This window comes from Felis catus, chromosome D3, assembly GCF_018350175.1.
Source record: "Felis catus isolate Fca126 chromosome D3, F.catus_Fca126_mat1.0, whole genome shotgun sequence".
NCBI classification, from domain to species: Eukaryota; Metazoa; Chordata; class Mammalia; order Carnivora; family Felidae; genus Felis; species Felis catus.
The window spans coordinates 4057506-4080152 of record NC_058379.1 but is presented as its reverse complement, the minus strand read 5'-3'; the positions used below and the strand labels follow the sequence as shown (position 1 = coordinate 4080152).

The following is a 22647-nucleotide window of genomic DNA, read 5'->3' as shown; positions in this document are numbered from 1 at the left end:
CATTATAGTTATTACTTCCATTTTGCAGATGATTGCTTTTCACGGATATGAAACCTCCAAATAAAAGCAACCTGTCTACAAAATACAATTTCGGAATAAGAATTTGAAAGCAATGTCAATTGAATCTGGAAAAGCCAAATAATTAACTTCTTAAAAATACGCGTTCTCTCCTCTGGATTCATTCATTCATTTGTTCATTGGCTCATTCATTCTTTAGTAGTTACCTTGATAAAAGAGATTTTCAACTCTTAATGTTAGGGAAGTTATACTTTAATATTTACCAAGGTTAAGAGGAAGACTCAAAATCTCAAAGCTGGGGCTCTGTTTCTGCCCCAAGCACACATTGTAGGTCTAATTTGTTTTTTTTTTTAATGGGAGCATTCCAAATATAAAGATAAGGAAAAAAAAAAACCCTCCCTGGTTCCCATAAGATTAAAGTCATACAGCCTCGCACATACTAAAATCAAAAGATAAGGTCTGTAACTTTCTGGAATGTCCTTCATTATGATGACTTGCACCTCTTTGGGTAAAAACCATATATCACCCTGCACCAAATGTTCCTTCCCCAGACCACTCTATTTTGGGGAAGATTGTAGATCCCGGACAGCTGTCTTAACTTGGGCTCAGATACAACTGTTTTCCTTTCTCTTTGAAATTTCAGGGGTGCCTGGGTGGCTCAGTCAGTTAAGCATCTGACTTCGGCTTGGGTCATGATCTCAAGGTTCGTGGGTTCGAGCCCCGAGTTGGGCTCTGGGCTGTCATTGCAGGGCCTGCTTGAGATTCTCTTTCTCTCTCTCTCTCTGTCTCTCTCTCTCTCTCTCTCTCTGCCCCTCCCCTGGTCGTGCTGCCTCTCTCAAAATTAAATACACATTAAAAAAATTTTTTTAATAAAATTTTCAGAAAGGTTTGCTCATTTTGTGTGGACCAAACGCCCACACTTTCTGTGAATTTGTGAATGCCCTTTTGGAGACAAACCCAAGAGTGTATAAGACGCAGCCCAGGTCTCCAAGAATTCCGTCCTTACTGGGGAGAGGAAATCTATACACAGGTGTATTTAAGGAGTGCAGCATGAATAAAAAATAACTGTAGGACTTGGATATTGTAACTTACCAAATGCAGGATAAAATGTGGATGGAGGAATAATCACACTGCCTACAGAGACAATGTGGGACCCTGTTTCCAGGATAAAGGGCCGAATTCAACTTCTTTGCAAACACAGGAGCCTCGGGGTGAAATCTGAAACCCGCCCAGCTTGGGGGGCGGGAGAGAGGCCGGAAGGAGCAGAGCCCCCCAGAGGGGCAGGCGGCAGGTGCAACAAACAAGCAACAGAACCTGACTCCAGGCTCTTCTGGGGCGGAGCGCTGTCTGCCCCCCTCCCCCGCCCGCCTGCATCCTGGGGTTCACAGAGAGGCCTCAGCGGGCGTCACCGCAGAGTTCACAGGGTCTCAGCGCCACACGCCTCTCAGGCTGCCACCTGGGAGCCCGCTCCCACCGTGGAACGGCAGGCAGAGCCCCATCCCGGGGACAGGAGCCTGAGGGGCCTCCCACAGCCCCGGGGTCAGCCAAGGGTCAGCCGGGGTCATGTCCTGTGGCCTCCTTTCCTCCCTCCAACACAACACAGTCATCCAATTGCGAGCATTGCTTGTTAAGTTTTGTGTGCACACTGGAAAATTACCAGATTTCCCCGCCCAGCATTGGTTGTGCCCACCCTGCATGTCTCCTCCTCCTCTCAATAGCAAGCAGACAGTTACAGTTTCCATGTGGGTGCACACACCCCTACTACAGGTACGCGCACCTGGGGTGGTGCTGACACTTTGGGCCTGTGACACAGGTGGGCCCGTGACCCCAACCTGGCCAATTCATTCCCTTGAATGACTGCTTCAAGTGAAATTCAAGGGCGGCAGAGCCAGATTCCTGAAAATAATGGCAGGGTTCCTGGGTCAAGCTGTTCCTGAAGCCCGTCATCCCTGGAAATTTTAGCTACAGAAACTGCTTTCTTAGTGCAAATTGGTTTTTGCTTTTTACATGTTTTGTTTTGTTCTGTTTTGACACTTGTGCCTGAAAGCATTCTTATTAATACAGAATGAGCCCGGGCAAACCCCTGCCAGCACTAGGGGAACAGAATAGACTAATACTGGTCTCTGCTCACTAGAAGCTCGCTGCCTTCCGAGAGGGCCTGCAGTGATATTCCCAGGCACAGTTTCAAAGGGAGGTGACTAGGTTATAAGCCAAAATGAAAGAAAATCACAACTGATCCAGGCTTATGTTTTTCTTACAAATTTCTTTGCAGCTGTGTTCACCTGTGCCTAGTTTTTCACGAGCGCCTCGGACGTTTACACCCATTTTTCCAAACAGCCTCTCAAGAATCCCAAAGGGACTCCCCGCCTACTTTCGGCACGACAATAAAGCTCTTGCTCCATTTAAATATTTCCCTCAAATCATCCCGTAATGCCAGAGACTTCAAATAATTCACCATCTACCACAAGACAAGGCTTCCGTCTGTCTTTGTGCTGTTCAGATAGACGGTCACCCTTTCTTAAATAACACTGTTGCCACTGTTGATGTCTCAGCCGTGGAGACCGTTGAAACGAAGCAGGATCTCAGAGCTGGAAAGAAATGCCAGAATATGTTGGCTCCACACCTGCCTCCAGGAAGGGAAGGGAGCCGGGATTCCTTCTCCCCTGTGTAGATATTGACGCTCCGGTGGGTTTGATGATGGAAACAAAGGCAAGAGAAATGTAGCATGAATTAAATCTCCTTACAGCCTGCGGCCCCCTGATAGAGACACCTGAAATGTGTAGTATGTGACCTTGCTCAAGGAACTCACGGCTGCCTTGATGCCTTAATGTTTTTGTGTGACTAAAGACAAAAAGTAACCATATCTTAACAGCAGCGAGCCCCTCAAGGTCCCCAAATCCCTGCTTTCAAATTCCTTAGAGACTTACGCTCTCCCTAACCCCCGCTCGCTTAAGAGTATGTCTTCAGTCTTGTCCCAACCCTAGTGCAGCGCTCCCTGCCCACGGGTCCTGTCCCCGTGCTTTAATAAAATCGCCCTTGGGGCTCCTGGGTGGCGCAGTCGGTTAAGCGTCCGACTTCAGCCAGGTCACGATCTCGCGGTCCGTGAGTTCGAGCCCCGCGTCGGGCTCTGGGCTGATGGCTCAGAGCCTGGAGCCTGTTTCCGATTCTGTGTCTCCCTCTCTCTCTGCCCCTCGCCCCCTGCCCCTCATGCTCTGTCTCTCTCTGTCCCAAAAATAAATAAACGTTGAAAAAAAATTAAAAAAAAAATCGCCCTTTTGTACCAACGACGTCTACAGAATTCTTGCTTGGCCCTTGGCTCAAGATCCCCCCCAGGTTCCTCGAACTCCCCACAGCCAACACAAGGTTAACGGAGAGTACGGACACTCCGTGCACTGACGAAATCTGGCTGTGACAGAAGGGCGCATCTTGCATTTGCCGGGAGTCATTGTACGGAGACGCCAGCCCACAGACTCTCCGCAGACAAATTAATCGACGGTGTTGGTTCCATCTCCATCTTCCTCTTACACAGAGCTCGGGATACGTGGACATTCTAGATGGTCACAAAAATGGACAGCCTAGCACTTCACCTCCTGGGGATTTACTTAGAAAATGTCACCCGGGAAGCTGGAAAGGATATTCGCTGGAGCACTGGTTCTAACGGGGAGATGTTGGAAACAACCTCTAAATGTCCTTGAGCAGGTGTGTGTGAGCACGTGCACGCACGTGTGTGCACCCCCGAGTGTGCATGTGCCCGTGTGTGTGTGTGTGTGTGCGTGTGCACGCGTGTATTAGGACGTTAAACAGCAGGTTGAAACGTGGTGATATTGGACCACGTATTTGGGTCAGTTGGTCAAGAGCAGGTTGGCATCCAGCTCCTGGCTTCTGTGACCATAGTAAGGTCACTTCGTCTCTTGTGCCACCTCAGCTGTTAAATAAGACATTTTTCGAAGGGTTTCTGGGGATCCAAGAGGGGAACAGGGTGGGCACGTGCACCTGCTCTCCGGGGCACGTGGTCGGATTGCCCTCCTGTCCCCTCTGGATGCGTATGTTTGGCCAACACACTGAGCTCAGCGAGGACTCATTCCTAAGCAGAAGCTGAAAGAGAACAAAAACCCTTGCTCTCCCGTCTGTGCCGCGGGGACAGTGGCTGCTGCAGCGGCCCGGGCAGTGGCCCCGGGTGAGGACACGGCCCAGCGAAGCACCAGCCGGTCCCTGTCGGCCACGGCCAGGGAGCAAGAGCGAGCCTCCGCTGTTCCAGCTGTTGAAGTCCGGGATCCCAGATAACACCTGCCCGTGTTACTCTGACTCCGTCATCTCAGCCTCAAGGCAAAAACAAAAAACAAAACCCGAAACAGGTATTAATTAAATCCCATTAGGAGGGCTCTGTCGCAGAGGGGAATCAGCAGGTCCAAAATCGGGTTTCTGTGTTCCGAGGTCGAACGAGTCCCCGCGCACAGAGCGACGGAGGAGATCGGGGTTTCTGGCTGGTATAGAAGCGGAGCTCGGAGAGGACCCGAGGCTGTGGGCACCCACCCCCGGTGCAGGATCGGAGCTGGGCGGAAAGGGACCCGTCGCTTCTGTAGAACGAAAGAGACAGCGAGACACAGACAGACGGAAAAGAAAACACACCCTCTCTCTCTCTCTCTTTTTTTTTTTTTTGCATTTTTGCATTTAATTTTTTTAACGTGATTGAGGCGTAATTGTTATGCGTGCTTTTGAACAGGGAAAGTCCCCCCATGCAGGCAGGTAGGAAGGCAGAGAAGGGTGAAGCCTGGAGATGTAGCCAAGTGGAGAGAAAGACAGTCATGGAGACGAGAGAAAGAGAATCAGAGAGAGAGAGAGAGACGCAGTACCTACGAGGGGAAATTTTGGTCTGCGTCCCCTGCCTTCTGATGTCCTTTGCTCCTTCTGATTCAGCGGGGTCCACGTATATACTCACATTGCAGCAAATAATAATTACAGAAGTATCTCTCGAACTCCCCTCTGGGACCTTACTGCTACCCCTTTGACAAAGCTCCGCTTAATCACAACGGTTACTCTGTTGTGTGAAATAAATCTCCTTATACATCTTGGGCCAAATTAAAATTTAATCAAACATGGGGTTGCCACAGAGTCAGCAAGCAAATGACAGCTGCTCCGTGAAAACCCAAACCCGATTAGATGCACCACCGAGAGACGTCCTCCCGAGGAAAAAGCTCAGACCTCCTGAAATTCCAGTCCACAGTAATGACTTTATTTAAATATGAATAAACCCTTCTGTGCGGTGTTTTCCCGAGGACTGGCTGGTGCCTGGTGCCGGGGGGACTGGGGCGGGCAGGGGAGCCTTGGCTGCGGGCTCTGGCGGGTCCCAGCCCTTCGGTGGGGCCCACGGATGGACAGAGAAAATGGGAAAACGGAGCAGGAGCAACCAGACGACAAGGACAGACAAACAGGGGGAGGGACGGGGGAGAGAAGGGGGGGCAGGAAATGTTGTGGGAATAAAGAGTTACAGAGAACACGCAGGCGTAAATGAAGTCTGAGAAGAGAAGGGCTGTGTGACAAAGGGAAGAAACGCACCAGGGTGGAGACGCCGAGGGACAAGCAAACAGAACAAGGCGGGGGGGCTGTGAGTCAAGGGCCTGAAGGCAGCCAGAGAGAGATCAGCAGACGGAAATACCAACACAGGCAGCGAGAAAGACAGAAACAAAGAGACAGACAGACAGACACATCTTGCAGCTACCCAAGTCAGGGGCTCTCCGCTCCCAACAAAGTGAACAGGCTCACAGGTGCCTCCAGGGCAGGGGCGCGGTGTCGTCAGGGCACCTGTGACCTTCCAGCCGAGGCTGACCGCGCTCCGGCCCATCACCGTGACATAATCGCAAAGCCAGCACGCCAGGGAGAGCTTCCTTCAAAGTGCACAGCACGGCAGGGTCACCTCTGGGTGTGACCTTCCAGGTGGCCACAGGCACCACGCGGAACAAGATGTGTGCTCCCCGGTGCAGGAGGCCCCGGAAAGGCAACCCCAAGGATTAGAAAGAGCGACGGAGGGTTTACAAGGTAGAGGCACCGTTCACACTTGCACAATTTATTTATGGAAGGCCCACAACAACCTTAGGAGGAGACGCTCTTGGCGTATCCCACATTACAAGTGAGGGTATGAAGATAGACAGCTTGTCCAAGGTCAAGTGGTGAGATACTGGACCTGGGTCTCAAGTCCGGGAGATCATGCTCTTATACACCACCCTACTCGGCTTATCAATATAATAACATGCTAGCGATGCCTAAAACCCATTCTACACCTCATCTTTGCAGTCGCTGGAGCAGGCACTTTGCACGTACCGTCTCGTTAATCTGCAGAGAGGGAGCCTTTCTTGACTCCTTGCTTCCCGCCATTACTTTTACGCATAACTCGCGCTATCTTTTTGCCCACTTACAGCCATCTCAAAATTATTTATTCAGTTATTTGGTTACGATCTGTCTTATCCAAGTAAAATAAATCCGCAGCTCTCTGCTTTCCCATGAAGCCAGTCCATGAGGGATTCACCGCTCCCAGAATTTCCCTATCCCCCGTGGGTAGAAAACCAGACAAAATATACGACATACCTGCGTTCAGATACTTCAACCCTGGGTAGCACAGGACCGTGCTCATTGAGAGAAAGGGACAGCACAATGTGAGTCTTACAGTTGTCACAGCTGGGTGTCTGCAGGCATTTTCCAGACAGCAGCCAGGGGAGGAAGAAACCATCCGGGAGTCAGGCTGACCCAAGGGACAGAGAGTAAGGGTGAAGGTAGTTAAGGCAACTGGGCTGGAACGAAAGTGTCCGGAGAAAGATCGGCCCCCTTTCTTCTCAGGCTGTGTGCCGTCTGTGTGTGCACAGGTCGAAGTTCCCAAGGCCAAGAAAAGCATCACCAAAAGCCATAAATTGAACTGCTTCCCTGACTCACACATGACTCGGTACAGTCCACATTCCCACCAGCCAGATGGAGGGACCATATCATACTCTGGATTGGATACAGTTGTCAGATGGGTCCTCCCTTTAAAATTGGACTGAATTAGGGGTTCCTGGGTGGCTCAGTCGGTTAGGTGTCCAACCTTGGCTCAGGTCATGATGTCACGGTTCATGGGTTTGAGCCCTGAGTCTGGCTGTGTGCTAACAGCTCAGAGCCTGGAGCCTGCTTTGGATTCTGTGTCTCCCTCTCTCTCTGCCCCTCCGTTGCTCAGGCTCGCTCTCTCTCTCTCTCTCTCTCTCAAAAAAAGAAATAGATATGCACTTTTAAAAATCTAAAATTTGACTAAATTAGCCCTAGAGCAGAGACTACTCTGCACCTGCCCTAATGAAGCTTAAAAACAAATCTCAAAAGAATCAAATGATCTGCAAGGAACTTAACATCATGGAAGAAAAGAGTCCAATCCTGGTAAAAGAAATACAATGGATCTATGTCTCAAAAATGCAAAATTCACATTGTCCATCAGCCAATAAAAAATTACCAAGCATAATAAAAAGCATAAAAATATGACCCATAGCCAGAAGAGAAAATCAACCAACAGAAACAGATCCACGGATGATGGAGATAATTGACTTAGCATACACGGACCTTAAAATAGTTACTAGTAATGTCAACTATATGCTGTAGAATATAAAGGAAAGCATGGATATGACAAGGTGAGACATAAAAGGTATAATAAAAGACTCAAACGGAAATTCAAGAGATGGAAAATACAGTATTTGAATTGAAAAATGCACCAGATGGGATTAACAGCAGATTATACACTTCAAGGGAAAATAATATGAAGACATCGCAATAGAAAAACATTCAGAATGAATATTCCAATCTGCTGTTGTAGCTTGAAGCAGCTGCTGTTAATACACAAACAAATAGGCGTGGGTTTGTTCCAATAAAACTTTATTTACAACACCAGGCGGCGGGCCAGATTTGGCCTGACGTCATGGTTTGCCAACCCCCGCTCTCGATGATCGCCCTACCAAGCTCATCAAAACCGCTTCTCAAAGCGCTCCCGTCTCAGTCAGTTGCAGCTCAGTCCTCTCTGTTTTTCTAGATAAAAATCTCGGTGTCTTCATTCTCTCATACGCAATATGAAAGTCAAAATCAAGCCTTCTCAGATCTTCCTTCCGGACTACGGCCACTTTGTACCGATGCCCCCTGGAGAACTCGATCTTCGGCTGAAGCTGCCATTAGCTCTTGGGTCAATGACTGCCATACTCCCCCAAGTAGCCCTGATTTCTGGTCTAATTCCTCATCAGTCTTTGCAGCGGTCACAACAAACCTGCTGAAATGTCTAAGGGAACTTGCTTTTCTCAACACCCATCTCACTTACCCGCAATATGTGATTCTAGATGAAGCCTTTATAAAAAGGGCCTCTAGGGTGACCCACAGTGTCCAATCCTGTCTTACTCATTCACCACATCTCCCTCTTGCCCCCTTATCCTACCTGGCCTTGCATGTCTAGTTAGCTTGTTAATGTTTTCCATTTACTCATTCAACACCTGTCTCCTGGGCACCCAACTCTGTGTATGATCATGTGCTTACTTAGATGGTTCTATAGCGAAGGACCCTTCCCACACACTCTGCATCGAAGATCCCGATATATCTTTCCAGGGGAGGTTAAATTAGCTTTGTTCCTCAACGCCCACTGACCAACCTGAAATGCAGCTGTCATTGGAAAGATGGGAGGGTGGTGAAGAGGAGAGGAAAAGGGGAAAAGCCAGAAGAAAAAAGGAATGGAATGAGGGAGAAAGGACACAGGCTGAACATATGCTCCTTGGAAGACAGCACCCATTTGGAAAGCCATATGACTGACCTTGGCTATCTCTGCCCCTCCTCCCACTGCTCTTTTCTTTGACAACTATTTGCTGAACTCCCCCCCTAGATGTCAAGCGGTCTTCTAGGTCATGAGGATGGATGATGGTGACAAATATGAGCTGCCATCTTGGAACTAAGAAACATTCCTATGAGGACCGAGAGACAAGTCAGCAGACAAACACGTGTCACGAGGCAACTGGGGGGCGTGCCAAGTGCTATGAAGGTGTGACGGGGCAGACGGGGAGCCCAGTGCGGAGGGCGTCAGCTCATCCTGACAAGAGATGGTGCACTTGGCTCGGGTGTTGGCAGCGTAGATGGAAGGCAGTGGTTGGATTCTGGATATGCTCTGGAGAGCAGAGGCACTGTGACTTCCTCATGGACCGGACGCATGTGGTTGTTAGCAATGTAGAAGCATCGTGGACGCCTTCTAGATTAGTATTCCAAGCAGCTGGGAGGACGGCAGTGCTGTCTGTGGAGTCAGGGAAGATTCCGTCTGCCGACACGAAGAATGCAGCTGGGAGAACCTCCTGATCCCAGCAATTACCGAAAGCTTGGCTTAGCGGCCCCTTCGCAAATCAGATTTCCAAAGCCAAATGTTGCTGGAAGAGGTGATTAGCAGGAATTTCACTCTAGAAGGAACTTGTTTGCACAGTCACAAGTGATGCCCTTTGAACTGGAGCTCACATCAGAATCCCTGTGTAATCCAGGGACCGGGAACCAAACACTTAATCAATTGGCAATGGAAGAAGGAGGAGCCTTCTTCCAACAACTGCCTCCGTCCAAGTGACTGTCTGACAGATGATTAATTACCTGAGAGGCACTTGCTGGTCTGATGTTACTGAAGGTCTGTGTGCCCACGCTGGGATGGTGACATCCAGCAGCCGCGCCACTAAAATCCGTGGCGGCCACTTAATGGAGGCCACGGTCATCTTCACAGGTGGCTCTCCACGTAGTTGTTCCTTATCCCAGGAGAGAGCTGGGACTCGGGAGATGTGGGGTTTTAGTCAGCACAGCCCCTACCTGGCCAGGTTTCATAAACGAATTTTCTCTCGGAGTCTGGAGAACAGGGGAAAAAATGAGCTGGCTAAAATCGCCTCTGCGATGCCTCAGTTTCCCTCGGAGACTGAGTTCGATGGAATGATCTCCAGGGTTGCCATCCAAATCAGGTATCCTCTGTGAACTCTCTGTGTTACTGAAACACATCTGATTGGCAGATGGGGGGACACGGAAGCTCAGAGATGTCTGGGGTCTTGCCCCCAGTCACACAGTCACACATTCCTGGAGTCATCACCAGAGCAATTGTCCCCCTGTCTGGCTTGGAAGGCCCTAGGGCAGCAATCAGTCCCTCGAGGTCCCCGGGGAGATCACCAGGGGCAGCAGAAATGGAAGATAAGTGGTGGCAGAGAGGCCTGGTGCCCGTCACCTTCTGCCTCCCGGAGTCTTAGAAAGACTTAGACAAGCCTTGAGCTTGGTGAGGCGGTTTGTTTGGGTTTTATGGAATGATTTTAATATAAGTGTCCTTATGTTTTTTTTTTTTTTAATTTAAACATGTCTTCAGAAAATGACATAAAAGAAGGAAAAATGAAAGAAAAAAACCTCAAAGAACAGCAAAAAATGCCGTAATAGTCAACCATTTCCTTGGCTTCCTAAAGAAACTCACGCGTACGTTATCACTGTCTAGAAATACGTCCCCTCCGACAGCTGTATCTGTATCTGTCTTATTTCCACATGGACAGTTAAGTTCATGTTGTTACCGTCTCCCCAGCAGCTTGGAGGCCAATGGACCATCTTTCAGCATTCCTCCAAGGCATATCGTGCAACCCTTCCAGGATCTAGAGAGCTCGGCTAAGGGGTCAAAAATGTAAACTATTTTGGGGTGCCTCGGTGGCTCGGGTCAGTAGAGCATCTGACTTCAGTTTGGGTCATGATCTCATGGTTCATGAGTTTGAGCCCCGCGTCTGGCACAATGCAGAGCCCTCTTGGGAGCCTCTGTCCCCTCTCTTTCTCTCTGCCCCTCCCCCACGCGCGCTCTCTCTCTTTCTCTCTCTCAAAAAAAAATAAACGTTAAAAAAATTTTTTTAATGTAAACTGATTTATTTAGGGGCCGCTCTCCTTCTAGAGCACTTGTTCTTAAAAATATGTCTTCAGTCCATGCTTTTCCTCAGGGGATGGTGGGTGGGGTTATAGAAGAAGAAAAAATAGCAGTTGTCAAAGAAACTCGGGCCTGAGCTCACGTCTTCCTTGGGATATTCTGGTGGACCTCAGCTGGCCTCACCTGTGCTAAACCACAGGGACAGACAAGGACCCCCCTCCAGCCAGGAAACCACACTGGAAGGGCTCAGGAGCCTGTCAGTCATTCCCTTGCTCCACATGCTGTCTGCTGCACACACTTTGGGAATCTGTGTATCGTACGAGTGCACGAACAGAAGAGAGAGTGAGTGACGTGTGCAACGGGAAATCCAACAAAAGAAACCTCCCGAGGATGATGTCATCGGGCACCTGGATCTGAAGACAAACTTGACTTCGCTTTAAATCAGTTGCAGGGGCACTGGGGTGGCTCCGTGGTTAAGCGTCTGACTCTTGGTTTCGGCTCAGGCCATGATCTCGCAGTTTGTGGGTTCGAGCCCTGCATCGGGCTCTGCGTTGACAGTGTGGAGCCTGCTGGGGATTCTCCCTCCCTCCCTCTCTCTCTGCCCCTCCCCACTCAGCTGTCTCTGTCTATCTCAAGATAAATAAATAAACTTAAAAGAAAAGATTTGAGATAACAATTAAAAATTAGAAAACAAAATTCATCTTAAAAAATTAGGGCCGTCATGAAAACGTGGAGCAGTGAGAAATCCTGGACTGTGACTGTCCCCTGGAGACAGGGGAGCCAAATGGCGTCCCCTATAAGTGGGAATGAGCCCCAGTCAAGGGCCTCCCTCACTCACTTTTCTCCTACCTCCATGACCTTCACCATCCGAACCCAGTTCCTGGAGAAATTTGACTTTAAGCCCCTCGCTCCGTGGTGTCCATAGCACCGTTGTAGGCATGGGGTGGGGGGGGGCGGTTATAAACATGTGATGTGATGGGGTCCTGTCCCCAGGAGGCTTATGATTAGGAAGACTGCAAGAACACCCAACCTGCTGGGTTGCCCTGGCCCTTTGCATCTGGGAAATGCATCTCCATGGCACTGACAGCCGCTGTGACTGATAAGCACCCTGGACAGCAGCCTGTCACTGCTGCTGTGGAGGAGGACTGGGCAGACTCAGCCCCATCACAGGTGATGCTCAGAGCACCTGTCCCCTCCCCTCCTAGCCGGTCAGAGGGCCAGCAAGGTCAGGGCCAGCCCGACATGTGGAGGGGAATAGGGGCCACCTTGCCATAGTTTTCTTTGGCTGCCCTCAGATGGAGACTCAGAGCAGCCCCAGGGGGACCCACAGGGTGCTCAGGGGAAGGGACTCCCACCCTAGACACTAGGGCATCCTGTTTCTTGCTGCCCACAGATTCTAGTGCTGGTCTCTTCCTCCTCTGTGAGCTCCCCGGCAGGGAGGGTAGGACTGCATGATCGTCACCAGCCACGGTGACATCTTCTAGGGTCAAACATGGTCCTGGGAAAGGCAGAGAGGTGACAGACCTCCCGCCTGAGGCCACAGCACCCCTTCCCTGGGGCTGCTCCAAAGGCCCGGCTCCTGGTCTCAGAAGACAACCAGCAGCTTCTCCAGCTGGGTCTCAGTAAATAAATGAAGGTAAGGGTAGCTCCACCCAAGGGTGTCCGTGGTTTCGTTTGGTCTTTGACCGTGGGACGGAATACTTCCTCCTCCATGAAAGAACCTTCCCCCAAAAGCAGGAGAATTCTCCCCCTTGGATGGAAGGTCCCTGCTGCCTTCACCGATGCCAAGAACTGAGTCTCCCTCACCCGTCCCGGCTCCCACCGTGGAGTCCAGCACACGGGCCCTCCATCAGGTGTGTGGAAGGAAGGACTGGCCACCTGTCCCCCAAATCTGAACGGCACTCCCCAGTTCACCAAGCATTTCGGGACTTCTGGTCCAACACAGCGGCTGACCACTTGGTTTATCTCATTTCTCCCCCCGGGACCTCATTAAACTGAGACTAAAGGAATAAAAAGTGGAAAGCCCTCAACAAAAAGGGGCCTTCGGTGATCAAAGATCAGACCCATCCTTTCTGGAACCGTGGTGACTGGTGAAGTTAGGGGGGTGCTTAATGGAGGATGTGAAGAATGGATTAGCATTGGAGTGAGGCGTCAGCTTCTGCAAATGTGACAAATTTAAGCACAAAAATATATGTAAAACTAATAAATATCTAAGCAGAGGAAAGTGGGAAGGAGTCCAAGGGTACCGTTCACGCATCTGTCAAAGAAGGGAGTCAGTTAAGGCCAGCACTGTCTTCAGTGACAGAAAATTCTTTATCTGTGCTAATAAGGTCACCACCAGCTACACGTGGCTTTCTGGCACTTGAAATGCGGCTAGTGCAACTGAGGAACTGAATCTTAATGGTATTTAATGTCAGTTAATTTTACTTTAAATAACCACATGTGACCAATGGCCGCCATATTGGACAGCTCAGACGCTGTCCTGTGTCAGAGAGGTATGTGCGGACCCACGTTCACAGCAGCGTTATTCACAACCGCTAAGGTAAGGAAACAACCTAAACGGTCAATGGATGAGCCAACAAATAAAATGTGATATATAGGAATAGATATACGAACACTAGTCGTCTTTTAAAAAGAAGGAAACCCGGCCATTCGGAACAACATGGATGAATCTGGAGGACATTATGCGACGTGAAATAAGCCAGACCCAGAAAGACAAACACTGATCTCATTTTTGCGTGGAATCTAAAAGAGCTGAATGCATAGAAACACACAGTGATGTTTGCCAGGGGGTGGGGGCTGCAGGAAACGGGGAGATGTTGGTCAAGGGCACAAAGTCTCAGTTATGAATAAGATGGGTGAATGCTGGGGATCTAGTGGGCAGGACACACTTCAGTTAGCGATACTGTGTTGTATACTTGAAAGTTGCTAAGAGGGTAGATCCTCAGTGGTCTCGCCACACGCACGCACACGTACACAGAAAATGGTGGCTACGTGAGGTCACTGCTACTAACTAGCTTGATTGTGGTAATCGTTCCACGATGTATGTGTACATCAGAACATCACCCTGTATACCATCAATGCACACAATTTTTATTTGTCACTTATGCCCCAATAATCTGACAACATAAATAAATAAAATCAGTAAATAAATACAAACATATAAATAAATGAAACAGTATAATAATAGACATAAGGTGGAGCTCCAGTCAGTGACTCGTTTCGCCTGAAACTTTCCGCCGGACCACAGCGAGGTGTTTCAACGATCAGCGTATCTTGTAGTGATTGGTTTTTGAAGCTCAGACATTTCACATTGGGTTCACTGCCTTCTGTTAAATCTAAGCAAAACGGGAAACTTAGCACTTGAGAAAGTAGCGGCGCACAGAGGATGACGTCATTGTTAGAAAGCACGAGGTCGTCTGCCGTCCACTCGTCCGGCCATCTCTGTGCAGGGTCGTGGACTTAGATGTGGAGTGACGCGTCTAGAATGTCAGCCAAGGCCCTGCCGGGGCTGCCGGGATTCTGAGGTTTCCTGGAGCCCTTTGGAATGTTTACAGCGAGCATGCGTCCTTTTCCGTGACAACCATGGAGCAGGGCCTCCACCCAGCGGCAGGGCGGGGGGTGGGGCTGGCGGAGGGAGGCCACACCTTTCCGGGCTGACAGGTGCCCAAGGCAGGTGCCCCACGGCAGGTGCCGCGCTGAGCGCGGGGTGGGGCTGCGGGGGGCGCCTTCCTGGCTCACACTTGGCCCCCGGGGGCGGGGAGGGGCAAGGGCTTGAGGAGGCAGGTAGGTAGGTAGGTGGGAAGAAGACTGCGCAGGGGCAGGTGTGCAGGGACCTTCCAGGGGGAGGGGAGCGCGGGGCAGGTGTGGCCACAAGCTGGTCTGCGCGCGCCATCTAGTGGGCGCCCCGGGGACGGTCCGTTTGGGCAGGAGCCGCAGGAGCCAATCAGAATCGCCGTCTTGCTGGTTGTGAAATTAAGGCCCTTTGGGGAGAGGTGTGCAGGGCTCCGCGCTAAGCTATGCAAAAAAAAAAAAAAAAAAAAAAAAAGGAGGGGGGAGTGCATTGCCACGTTTCCTGCGCGTTTCCCTCTGGGGTGCGCGGGGAGGGCAGGGGCCTAAGGATTCTTTACAGCCGCCTCTAATCCAACTGGTCAGTGACCCTGGCCCCCTGGTTACAGAGTACTCTCAAAGTCACCACTACTCTTAAGGGTCCCCCCTTTAAGGGCACTGGTATGCTGAAGAGAAGTGGCGGTTGACGTTCACTAGACCCATGTCATGGGACAAACAGTGGGCATATATTGTTGTCTCATTTCACCCACAAGGGAGCCCAGAATTACATCATTATAGAGAAAGATCTAGGTTCCCCTGGGCATAGGAATGCATCTTATGTCTCTGGGTTTCAAATGGGTGTGGGAGCTGGTGGAGAGAAAGGGTCTTAGCCAGCACCCCCCAACTGTGGAAAGAGGCTGGTCCCTCTACTGTCAGCTTGGAGGCAGCACCTTGGAGGCCGGGGGCAGGAAATAACTTAGTTCACCTGGTAAGAGGAAAGGTGGATTTTCTTCTCAAAAGGAACAATATATTCTCGGAATACAGCCTCCTGATGATTTTGCCATCTTGAAGGGTGTGTGTACAACGGAGGCAAATAAAACCCTTTATATAATAACACTCAATTTTGTCATTTGGGACTCATCACCCAACAAAACAAAACAATCCCCGAACAGAAGCCTTTGATGGATGTGCCTCTCGATGGATGTTTTCGCGAGACGGGTCATAAATATTAATGGTATTGACAGAGCCTTAAAAATGTGCCCTGTCACATTCCGTCTGCAACAGAAACACTCGGGATTCTCTCGCTTTGTTTCTCTGAGTGACAGTCACTAGTTTCTTTCACGGACTTGTTTAGTTGGGTCTGTGCTTCCCTTTCATCTTCAGAAATTACCCATCAGTAAAGGTTTTCCTGAGTTGACTCGGGTCAACTGAACTAAACATCTTAATGGGTTTTCCCTTCACCTTTTCTACCTTCCCTACTAGAGCGTGCATCCTAGCATCGATCCTTTTATCCCCGGATTTTTATCGTGTGCCGGGAAATGGCGTAACCTCAGAACGTTAAGTGAACATTGTGGAACCGGGTTTGCTGGCCGTGTTCACCAGCGTCCACGTGCTGGGTTGTTGGCGGTGGGTGGTTGAATGGCCCTGGACGTGTTGGGCGGCTGTCCACTGTGTGGGATATATGATATATACATTCCTATATATATATATATTTCCTATCACCCAGCAAAGATGGTTATTGCTGGTCATCCGCACCGTGTGTTGACTGGGTGATCTGGGGCCAAGGAGGAAAGAAACTGGCAAGTGTCAATATGGCAGGCTGAAGTCCTAAAACAAGTTTGTGGATGAAAACCACAGGACAATGGTTTGCAAAATGACCCCACCTACAGGCGGTGCTCTACTCGGGACCCCTTGAGTGCTGTCCGGGTTTTCTCGCATCTTTGGGGGAGGCCAGTGTTGTGTTGTGGTGCGCCCACAGAAATGTGCATTTCTGGCACATTTAGGGGCTCATCTTTATTTAGGGAGCAATCTGACAGGGGTGCTGGGGTTGCAGAGCGTTTTAATTACCCGCTGCTGGAGCCGGCAAGGCCGATGTGTGTTACGTTGTTCGCGTGAAAATTGGCTTGGAAATGATGGCTCGCGATGGCAGCGCTGTGATGCAGTGCGACCAAAGCAGGTAGTCTCTCTTTTTAGCGTATGCAGTTTTTAATCAGCACTTTGGCTGTCTCCAAATCCCCTAACCTGCTGAAAGGTGGCCTTTCTGGGACATCCGTCCTCCTGCTCTCAGACTTTAAGTAGCTTCTATATGCTTATTTTGTCGTATTTTTTTACATGTAAGCTTTTTATTTTGGAGTGAGTTTAGGCTTGTGGGAAGTTGTAAAAATAGGACTAAGGAGCCCGTGTACGCTCCCCACAACGGTGACGTCTGACGTGGCAGACGTACAATGTCAAGATCAAGAAATGAATATTACTACGTAACCCTTAACTCGACTGTACACCTTATTCGATTTCAGCCTTTTTTTTTTTTTTAGCCCGAGTTCACGTGCGTGCCGCTCTCTACGATTTAACCCCGTATTCGGGTTCGTGGAACCAGTGGTAAATTAGATGCAGAATTCCGCCGTGGGTAGCGAAGAGCTGGCTGGTACACCCAGCGACCACACTGCCCCCCTCTGCCCATTTCCCCGCTGACCACGAATCTGACCATCTCTGCTGTTCTGTCATGTCAAACATGGAAATTAAGTGAAGTCTTAGAGGATGTAACACTTTCCGGTCAGTATTTGTTTTGCACTAAGCACTTGGTCCTTCGTGCCCTTTCAGGCAGTGCTGCTCATGGAAGCTGTTCCTTTGCGCACCTGAGGGGGTACTCTGTGCTTCGGCCATACCAGCGCCCGCCCAAGCGTCCACCTGCTGAAACAGATCCAACTTCTCCGCATCCTCACCGGCATTTGGTGGCGTCCCTCGTTTTGGTTTCAGCCATCCTAACAGGTGTACTGCTCTCTCTCCCGTGGTCTGGGCTTGCATGTCCCGAGTGGCTCGCGATGCTGAGCACGTGTTCGTGTGCTTCTCACCTGTGCGTCCTCTGTGGGGAAATACCCGTGTTCGCCCATGTTCCTATAGGATGTACTATTGTTGTTGTTTTCCGTTGGGTGTTGCGAGTCCTTCAGGGTTAAGTCCTCTTGACCCAGAATGTTCCGCTGGGCTGATTTGTTTTTCTTTTTTTGTCTCTCTTTGCCTCACAGGTCAACTTTTTTTTTTTTAATTTTTTTTTAACGTTTATTTATTTTTGAGACAGAGAGCATGAACAGGGGAGGGTCAGAGAAAGAGGGAGACACAGAATCTGAAACAGGCTCCAGGCTCTGAGCTGTCAGCACAGAGCCCGACGCGGGGCTCGAACCCACAGACTGTGAGATCATGACCTGAGCCAAAGTCGGACGCTCAACCGACTGAGCCACCCAGGCGCCCCTCACAGGTCAACTTTTGGAGAGGCCTCTCCTGGTGACCCTGCCTCGGTTAGCTGTCTCCTTTCTATTCTCATTAACTTCTAAGTGTTTGGTTGGTTGGTTTGTGTTTTGTGTTTGTGTTTTGTGTCTTCCCTTCTGCACTGTTACCGTATTTGTGTGAGATACTGTTGGGTTCATTTGTTCGTTTTACGCTTAGGGGTGTGATTTTTTTTTAGTCCTTATCTTTGTTGACATTTCTCCTGCATCCACTAGTGAAGACCATTCGGGATGCAGAAGACGTGTTACTCCTCTGCCCACGTGCCCTCCTCTCAGGCCCCCCTGCTTCAGGTAAACAACCTTGGCGTCAGCTGCCTTAGATTCCTGGGTATCATCTTCCTATACAGATGAGCAGACAAAGGTGTGTTTTTGTATTTTCCCTTCTGTCTGATACAAAAGGTAGAATGTGTACTTAGCAGTATCTTCTGGAAGCCACAGTTCCTAGACATTCTCTTCTTTCCTGTTTCCAGCGGCAAGGAGCCCCACTGTGTGATGCCCTGCAGTTTATCCATTCTCCTGAGCTTGGACAGCTTGGTCACCAGCCCCCAGGACGTCCCAGTGGCTCTTTGGCAGCCCCCTCCCATGATCAACGGCAGAAGGGAAAAATCGGGTGATAAAAACCACAGTTCCATCCTGAGCCCTCTCTTCCTTGGCTGCTGTCTCTGGGATCACTCGCTCTGTGGAAAGCCGGCTACCATGTTGTGAAGACACGCAGGTCTGACGGGAACCCGTGTGGTAGAGAACCGAGTCCCCGGCCAGCAGACAGCAAGGAACCGAGGCCTGTCAATGACCAATGAGTGAGCTTGAAGGGACCTTCCATTCCTGGTCGAGCTTGATACGACTGCGCCGCCCCCATCTGACAGCTTGACCACAACGTCGTGAGAGACCCTGAACCAGACACATCCAGCGAAGCCATCGTGGGTACATGCTTGACCCACACAAGCTGTGAGACAATAATTACTGGCTGTTTCGGGTGGCTAAGTGGTGGTATCGCTTGTTACACGGCAACAGATGCTCAAGGTGGGCGTCTACATCGTTTTCAATAATTTGCAAGGGTGCTGGATAGCACTGTGCACTTGTGTCCTTCATATCGTTGGGACATTTTCCCCGCGATCTAGACCCAAAGAGGACATACAGAATGCAGCACGTCAAGTACACGTACACACACGTTAAAAACAAACAAACAAACAAACAAACAAACACGTCACACGATTTGAGATCTTGGTTCTTGTCATTGTTCATGGCAGAAAACCCAATGTTCATTTCATAATAGAGAGAAACTATAAATCCCAATGCAGACCAGGAGGAATAAACCCAATGAATTTTACAACGTAGGCAGCGACGTGCATTAGCGTGCACTGGCTTTCAAGTGAGATAATAAGATGTGCGGCATTCGAAACAATAAAGCCACTTATTATGTTTTGTAACAAGAAGCATCGTGGGACTCAAGCAGGGAAGAAATGCACGGAATAAAGACGCGGGATAGGAGGACAAAATATTAATAGCGGTTCTTTATAATTTATGCTTCCCGATTTTTCACCAATGAACCTTATATATTTGTTTAATTATTATTTTTGTTTGTTTTGAATGTACTGCAGATTCACATGCAGCTGTAGGAAATAAAGCAGAGGTACCTTAAGCTCCATTCATCAAGCTCCTGCCAAGGGTACCATCTTGCATAAATATAGCACAATGTCACAACCAGGAAGCAGACATCTATACAACCTACTGACAGTATTCAAATTTGGGTAGTTTTACGTACATCCGTTTGTGTCTTTGTGTATTTAGGTCCATGTAATTTTTTTCACCCGTGAAAATGTGTCTAATCCCCACAAGCAAGAGTAGCTTCCTCACCGCATGATGTCCACCTTAATTCCAGAGCCCATCCTTCCAATTGTCCCTGTGCCCCTGCCAGTCCCTAGGTCCTGGCCACCACAAATCTGTCCTCCTTCCCTATAATTTTCTCCCTTCAAGATTGTTATATTAAGGGGTTCATATAGGATGAAAAATTTGGGGATCCCATTTGGGATTTGGGATGTGCCAAATGTAACCCACTCACCCACTGAAGATATTTGAGTTGTTTCCAATTGTTGCCTACTACAAATAAAACTGCTATGAGGATTCATACGCAGGTCTGTGTATGTGTGTGTGTGTGTGTGTGTGTGTGTGTGTGTGCACGCACATGCATAAGTTTTCATTTCCCTGGAATAAATGACCAAGAGTGCCATGCTGAGTTACTTGGCACCTTGTACTGCTTTTTGAATTTCACACTAAAAAGAAAAAAAATCCCAAAGGTGAAGCAGGCATAAAAGTGAGATTTTATTCCAACGGCTGGGATTACTTGATCTAGTTCATCTAGATCCCAAGATTTTAGATGCAAATGAAGATAATTACCGAATTTCATCTTTATTTTTCTTAACTTCTTTTTTTTTTTTGACAGAGAGAGTGAGTGTGTGCACATGTGAGGGAGGTGCAGAGAGAGAGAGAGAGAGAATCCCAAGCAGGCTCCCCCATGCTGTCAGCACAGAGCCCGACATAGGGCTCGATCCCTCAAACTGTGAGATCATGACCTGAGCTGAAATCAAGAGTCAGACGCTTTACCAGTTGAACCACCCAGGCACTCCCTAATTTCATCTTTAAAGGAAATGGTCCAGAGGATTCATAGAGAAGGAATGGTATTTTCCCAAACCAGCCAACACCATCAGTAGAGGAAACTTTTCTCAACTCATGAAAAGGCCATTCAACAAAAGTCCACAGGGGAGAATGCTTTTCATGGACCCAGCACTTTCCCATTCAGCGCCATGTCACGGCTTTCAGTTGTCTTCTCTGCTGTCACTAAGGCTCCCAGGAAAACAGAGGGAATAGAGACCACCATTGTTAACAGGGTGTAGATATTCCTCTCGCAGTTTCGGTGGTATACTTAGCTTCAATGGTATCTGTTCAAAATGGAAGACGTGGCCACCTTGGCGATAAATGTGCTTTCATTGCAAATGTTTAATTATAAGCTGTCTCCGTTTCAATTTAAAATAACTCCACTTCTTAAGAAAGAACTGTTACCAAGAAAACAGAGTGGAAAAATATCCACAGCAGTGATCGTCACTCAGCTCGCTGAAACTCTCTCAAAGCAGAGAACCCCCCCCCCCCCGCCCCCCTGGCACCAAATACAGAAGGTTGATGGCCACGGGGGCTCATACATGTCCCCTTACAGACCCGGACATTACCAACCAGCCCTGTGTCCCCACCAGCTGGACGACAGTGGGCTTCTCCTGAACCACAGACACCGTCCTGCAATGCACACCTGGGTCTCCTGCTACCGAGAGGGAAGAGGGAAACCAGCAGAAGCCCCTTCTCTCCCTTGAAGAAGAAAAATAATCGAAGCACCTGGGGGGGCATCACCCAAGACAGACTTGGCTCCCCAAAATGCTGCTCAGACCCCGGTTCCCTGCGTGAGCTCTCAGCCAGAAGGGTCCCCTGCGGCGAGAGTCACAATCTTAAGTGAAAATCTGCATGTGTCCCAGGAGAAGGGAAGCCACACTCACCACGTTGCCTTGAGCCAGGGGGAGGCAAACTGCAAAACTCAAAGTAACCAAAGGTAGGGGGTACCTACCCCTCCACAGGGCCACCCTCACTTCTGACACCAACTGTCCATTCAGGGGGGTTCCCTGAGTCAAGTTTGAGCAAAGGATTCACAGAATTCAAGATGCTCTTCTCCTCTTGGTTGTGGCTTATTGAAGGGAGGGGGTACACATTGAAATTAAGCAAAGGAGGGACGCATTGGACAGAGTCTGGGAGGCTTCCAGATCGGCCCCAGCTGGAAATCTGTTGTGTGCACAGTCTGTGTATTGGAATATTCTTCCCTGTTACAAAGAAATGTGCTCTCACATTTGTCTCAAAACTCTCTTTCCCCTCATTTTTTGATACAAATGTGGTCAATGAAAGCTTTTAGTCAATACTTACTGGCCACCTTCTCAGACACCATTGCAAGCGCTTCGCACAGATAAAACGATTCAACCCCACAATGCCCCCACTGGGTGAATGACAATGACCCCCCAAAGTCATGGCCATACCTAATTCCAATAACCTGTAAATGTGACCTTCTTTGGAAGTGGGGTCTCTACAATATGATCAGATTAAGGATCTCGAGATGAGGAGATCACCCTAGACTATCTGGGTGGGCCCTGTGGTGGGTTGAATGGTGGTTTTTCCAAAAGATACGTCTATCTGGAACCTATACATGTGAGTTTGTTTGGAAGGCTTCTTTGCAGAGGTCACTGAGTGAGTGATCTTGAGATGCGCTCATCCTGGATTAGCCAGGGTGACCCTCAATCCCCACAGCAAGTGTCCTCGTAAGAAAAGGACAAGACAGAAGAGGCCGAGTCCATATGGGGAATGGCAGCCATTCCTCTACAGCCAGGGAATGGCAGGAGCCACCAAAAACTGGAAAAGGCAAGGAAAGATTCCTGTCGTTGGGGCTGGTTTCTACCTTCCTGTCAGTGGGACTGGTTTCTTCTGAGGCCCGTGTCTTCCCATGTCTTCCCTCTTTTATTAAAGACGCCAGCCATGTTGGATTAGGGCCCATCCACCTGACCTCATGGTACCTTAATTACTCCTTTAAAGTCCCGTCTCCAAATACAGACACATCGTCAGGTCCTGGGGGTCAGGACTTCCGCAGGAATTTGAGAGGACACA

At 49.3% G+C, this 22647-nt stretch overlaps 1 long non-coding RNA gene across 2 annotated transcripts; it reads left to right on the top strand.

The window, feature by feature from the left end:
* Positions 1-14506: 14506 nt before the first annotated feature.
* LOC109493126 lies at positions 14507-20079 on the top strand. Of its 2 annotated transcripts, none has more exons than XR_006588201.1 (4): positions 14507-14588; positions 17283-17446; positions 18175-18319; positions 18429-20079. It is a non-coding gene; the product is annotated as an uncharacterized LOC109493126 (long non-coding RNA). The 2 variants fall into 2 exon arrangements; XR_002737146.2 differs by lacking the exon at positions 14507-14588 and adding an exon at positions 14652-15449 and having other exon boundaries at positions 17279-17446.
* Positions 20080-22647: the final 2568 nt, after the last annotated feature.